Below are 6,035 nucleotides of genomic sequence, written 5' to 3' on the forward strand. Positions count from 1 at the left end.
CGGGGGCGGCAGATTAGGGGTTAATAAGTGTAAGGTTAGGGGTGTTTAGACTCGGGGTACATGTTAGGGTGTTAGGTGCAGACGTAGGAAGTGTTTCCCCATAGCAAACAATGGGGCTGCGTTAGGAGCTGAACGCTGCTTTTTTGCAGGTGTTAGGTTTTTTTTCAGCTCAAACAGCCCCATTGTTTCCTATGGGAGAATCGTGCACGAGCACGTTTTTGAGGCCGGCCGCGTCCGTAAGCAACTCTGGTATCGAGAGTTGCATTTGATCGACACTAAGTTTAGTGCGCAACCTATTAACACAAGGACCTTGGGTTTAACACTTTGCAATAACACTTTGATATAAACATAAAAACAATACCTCACTTTTATAACTTCACAACACATTAAATCTGCACAGTATTTGCTGCCACATCAGAGATTTGCTGCCAGAGCAGATGCAGGTTACTTAAACTTTATTTAAGAAACAAATACAAATAGACACACACAACTTATACATTTTAAGCCTCTTGGTCCTTTCAGAGTTGGATTCATAACTTTTTTAATTTTTTGAGGGATATCTGTAGCATCCACAATATGCTACAAACATAAAGGAGGTAGATGTGGAAACGACACAATGGGAACACAAGCACCAGGGCAGCAGAAGTAGATAACTGGACATGACTTCCTGGATGGTTCCCCATATGCTGCTCAGTAGATTATTGGGGCATGTTTTGGGGGTCGATAAGGATGACTCCATCCACTCCTGGGCCGAAGCGGTCTCTTCATAGCAAACCTTTGTGGACCATCAAAGGCAATATGTGGATTTGGCATATGTTGAGGAAAACTTCCAAAGTTTATGGGTTTTTATGGCTGATAAGGCTGTATATTTACTTTATGTTCAAACCGCTGAATGGGTGGTTACTGCCAGGCAATTCATTCTCATTACAGTAGTTTCCATCAAAGCTGAAATATCCTGGCATCATGGTGCCAACAATCTTAGGGCTGTCATCCAAAAAACAGGGAACGATTACTGAGTGCAGGAGTCTCTCTACACACGCTGACATAGCGCCCAACAAACAACGTTCTGTACTGGATGGATTGGCATCCCAGTTAAAACCCCTTCTTTTATTCATTCTAGGATTTTTGTAAGGACAGGCATTGTCTTTATTACATCTGACCATACGAGGTGGAGCACCTTCTAAATTACAACCTTCTATGTGTTTAGTATCAGGCACCTTCACCCGCCAGGCAGATGCAATATGAGTTAGCAGGATTTGAGTAAACTTGCGGTGTGCCACCTGATTCCAGTGTATGGCATCTCAGCAACGGTGTCTCAGGTCAAACCAGAAATGGTAATGAAAGTCCAAAACATCCATCTTGTATAGGTCTGCCAAGGTGGCGCTGTAGAAGTGGCCCTCAATGATATACCAATGTAGGTTGCATTTCTCATGGGCTTCTCCGCCCTTGTACCCAACAGGCATAGCCGTGTTCCACACAACCAGGCACTCACGGCGTAGAACCTTATCCAAGTGGGTGAACAGTATTTCTAGATTGGTCTTGTATTCTTCAATTTGTTTCTGGCCATACCTAGTGATGTCCCAGATGCAGGAGTTCATGATAACAATGTCAGGTTGGAGGCTAGCCTGGAAGTCTGTAAAGATGCTTTCCAAATATGCAGAGTACACGCGAGTTAAGAAATAGAAACACACAAGATTGTGGTAGCTGCAATACTGACGCACTTCACGGTAACCCACTCCATTGTGCATCTCTCCAAAGTTTCCTCCCTCTACCAAAGCATCATTTTCAAAGGAGATCTCTCCCTTGCGCTTAAGCTGGAATTCTGAGAGATACTGCTCATGCTGAATAAATTTCACAAGGTCTTTGTACACAGCTCTCTGGTTTGAGTCTCCAAGTATAACTATAAACTTATAATATCCAAAAGCAGAAAAGTGTTCAGAGAATAATTCCCAAAGGGTGATATAACAGTATAAATGTATCACCCAACTGACTCGGGGGAATACAGTCCCAATAAAGTCCGTGCTGTAGGGAACTGAACGGTCAAAGAATAGTTCAAATAATTCACTAGCGGCTGTTCCCGGTTTGTGTTTTCAAACACATCAATTAGCAGTGCATACCGCTCCCAACCTAGATGTCACGGGTGTAGAATGCAGAGTCTATGTAACATGTACAGTTATTGTAGAGATGTCCGTAAACTCTTACCCTCCACTAGTCTTGGTGGGGTGCCTGGACACACTGCTGTACTTCTCCTCGGACTGGTGATCATACCCTTCCGTGGGGGTGCAGCTTGTGAGTACTCCTTGGCGTGCTTAGAGATCCGGCTCTGGTAGCGTGGTGCTTCTCATGCATAACCCGTGATGTTGCTAGGTGCACTGTGGGTAGTGTGGCGGAACAAACCCGGAAGCCAAAGCGAGTGCGGCAGAGAGGACAGCAGGTCAGTATGCGGTATATCCCACCGCTTCAGGAATACAATTTCAAAGAAAGGAGATCTGCTGACTCAGTAGTAAATGCTGGAAAAACTTGTTTTATTACAGTGATCCAAACAAGTCAAAGTACATAGGGTCACAGTAAAGAACGCCTGACGCGTTTCGCGCATGCGTAGATGCGCTTCTTCGGAGGCTGATTAGAATTAAGCCATGACAGCTATTTAAACCTCAAAACCACCAATCCTGGGGTAGCTTGAAAAATGGCCAATTGTTGTGGCGCTACCGAGCAGCAGTATAAGATGTCTTTCAATTAGACATGTGCTTAAATAAAAAATAAAATAAAAAACAAATAGCTGCTGTTCGGAGGGGTCACATCTCAATACAAATTACACTGTGAACATTTCAGACTGTATAAAATATAAAAGAATAAGCAAATAAATAATATTAACATAATAAACAAATAAAACATTTATACAGATGTTAAGAAAAGCTTATCATTCTAGATGGACACAAATTTTGACTAGTTGGTGCTCACAAATGAACAAAGTATTTAAAAAAATGGGTGTTAACTGTGTCCAGCAAAATCAATATCGATACATCGTAAAGCGAACACATTGGACCCCATTTAGAGAGTAACTAGATACAGGGTGTAACTGGGCAAAGTATCATGTATAGTGTCTATAACCATGGTTAAGTTTACGACTATATAACCATGAATACTCAGTCTATCTATACATAATGTTCTGAGTGCTAGGCTGTATGTCCAATGATGTGATAAACTACTACTCCTAAGAAGAAGAGAAAAATAGGAATAGAAATGGTTCTAATATATATAACGTACATAGGTAAGTGGACATTAGCATGTAAGAGCACTAGCTCCTAATAACCCTGCATAGTGATGGAAAGAATAATAGACTAAATGTGTCAAAAAAAAAAAAATAGAAAAAAGAAAAGAAGAATGATGAGCTAAAGGAGAATGTAAAGAAAAATATAGAAATAAATGAACACAGCAAAGGATTGGGGTAACATAATGAATAAAAACAATATAAGATAATGAAGCTAAGAAATAATAATAATAGTGATTACAAACCCCTAATGTTAGATACCAGAATAATTGGATTAAATAAATGTAATCCTGAATATCACTTGGAGGACTTAGTGAATATAAAAAAGTAAAAGGAAAGGGGCAGATATGGTTCACTACTGTATATGGCTAACAAGAATAGGAATAATGTGGAATAACAATAGGCAGCATTTATTGTCCCTAACTGAAAAAGACCCCAGAACCCCAGTGGCGAAACATTTTCGCCAACATGGCATAGGTACCACATTCTTTTCCTTTATGGGAATTGAAAGAATTGCACAAAATGCCAGAGGTGGAGATAGAACAGCTAAGTTACTAAAAAGGGAAGTCTTTTGGATTATAAAATTGAACACCAGATACCCCTATGACATAAATAAACGGCTGGATGTTGACTTATACGTATAATTTAAGGACATGTTTTGACATCTAGTAGATCTAGTGGATGTGTTTGCCTGAACTAGCATAGTCATCAGTATCCAGAAATCAACAGGACACATTAAATTTACATTAATTAACGTAGGCCCTAGATTTAGAGCACATTTTAAATTGATTTATAACATTTATAACTCAACTCTCATATGTACAACTCTACTGAGCCGTGAGATATATTTACATATTTATCGTTATTAGTCATATAAAATATAGGACTCCTTTTCTATGTATATGCCCCTTGATATTATCCACTCCTATTCTTAGGATATTACATCTTAGTAAATATTGGCAGTTAATCCAGATTTATATCTTATATCTTACATTGTCCCCCTAATTACATTCTTCTAGTTTAGTATTAGTTTTAGCCTCACTTACTATTGTTATTATTCTTTAGTCATTTTTTATATATACTTTTTATAGACCCCTTATGGTTCCCTTTTATGACTGCAATTCTAGGATGACCCGGATAATACTCATTCGGACACCCCTATCATTATTATTATTCCACATTATTCCTATTCTTGTTAGCCATATAGTGAACCATATCTGCCCCTTTCCTTTTACTTTTTTATATTCACTAAGTCCTCCAAGTGATATTCAGGATTACATTTATTTAATCCAATTATTCTGGTATCTAACATTAGGGGTTTGTAATCACTATTATTATTATTTCTTAGCTTCATTATCTTATATTGTTTTTATTCATTATGTTACCCCAATCCTTTGCTGTGTTCATTTATTTCTATATTTTTCTTTACATTCTCCTTTAGCTCATCATTCTTCTTTTCTTTTTTCTATTTATTATTTTTTGACACATTTAGTCTATTATTCTTTCCATCACTATGCAGGGTTATTAGGAGCTAGTGCTCTTACATGCTAATGTCCACTTACCTATGTACGTTATATATATTAGAACCATTTCTATTCCTATTTTTTCTCTTCTTCTTAGGAGTAGTAGTTTATCACATCATTGGACATACAGCCTAGCACTCAGAACATTATGTATAGATAGACTGAGTATTCATGGTTATATAGTCGTAAACTTAACCATGGTTATAGACACTATACATGATACTTTGCCCAGTTACACCCTGCCTCTAGTTACTCTCTAAATGGGGTCCAATGTGTCCGCTTTACAATGTATCGATATTGATTTTGCTGGACACAGTTAACACCCATTTTTTTAAATACTTTGTTCATTTGTGAGCACCAACTAGTCAAAATTTGTGTCAAAATTTGTGTCAATCTAGAATGATAAGCTTTTCTTAACATCTGTATAAATGTTTTATTTGTTTATTATGTTAATATTGTTTATTTATTTGCTTATTCTTTTATATTTTATACAGTCTGAAATGTTCACAGTGTAATTTGTATTGAGATGTGACCCCTCCGAACAGCAGCTATTTGTAATATATTTTTTATTTAAGCACATGTCTAATTGAAAGACATCTTATACTGCTGCTCGGTAGCGCCACAACAATTGGCCCATTTTTCAAGCTACCCCAGGATTGGTGGTTTTGAGGTTTAAATAGCTGTCATGGCTTAATTCTAATCAGCCTCTGAAGAAGCGCATCTACGCATGCGCGAAACGCGTCAGGCGTTCTTTACTGTGACCCTATGTACTTTGACTTGTTTGGATCACTGTAATAAAACAAGTTTTTCCAGCATTTACTACTGAGTCAGCAGATCTCCTTTCTTTGAAATTGTATAACTATAAACTTGTTATGGAGAAGTTGCCTGGCATCATCAGTAGTGAAACCCATCACAGCACCTTAAATGCAGATCAAGGAGGGCCAACAAGAACATCCGTCTGTATGAAGTTGTGAGACAGCTGACAGGCTCCTTTGCACATCTCCAGCCCTCTTGCACAAACTTAATCACGCATCTCCCATATTTTGCTCTTTAGTGAACTTTTTACCCTATAAATATGCCAATTCTATCTATTCTTATTATTTATTTATTTATTTATTTATGTATTTATTCATCACATATTTACATGTCCTAATTCTGAAGCTAAGGAGAAATAGTAGCCAGTACCTACTACTCAAGAGTTAGTTGGAAGCACATCATAACCTCACATTTTTCCAGGTAAA

At 38.0% G+C, this 6,035-nt stretch overlaps 1 pseudogene; it reads right to left on the reverse strand.

The window, feature by feature from the left end:
* Positions 1-869: 869 nt before the first annotated feature.
* Positions 870-5,705, reverse strand: LOC128657859 (PC-esterase domain-containing protein 1A-like; annotated as a pseudogene).
* Between the last annotated feature and the right edge of the window lie 330 nt (positions 5,706-6,035).

Source organism: Bombina bombina, chromosome 1 (assembly GCF_027579735.1).
Source record: "Bombina bombina isolate aBomBom1 chromosome 1, aBomBom1.pri, whole genome shotgun sequence".
Classification (NCBI taxonomy): domain Eukaryota; kingdom Metazoa; phylum Chordata; class Amphibia; order Anura; family Bombinatoridae; genus Bombina; species Bombina bombina.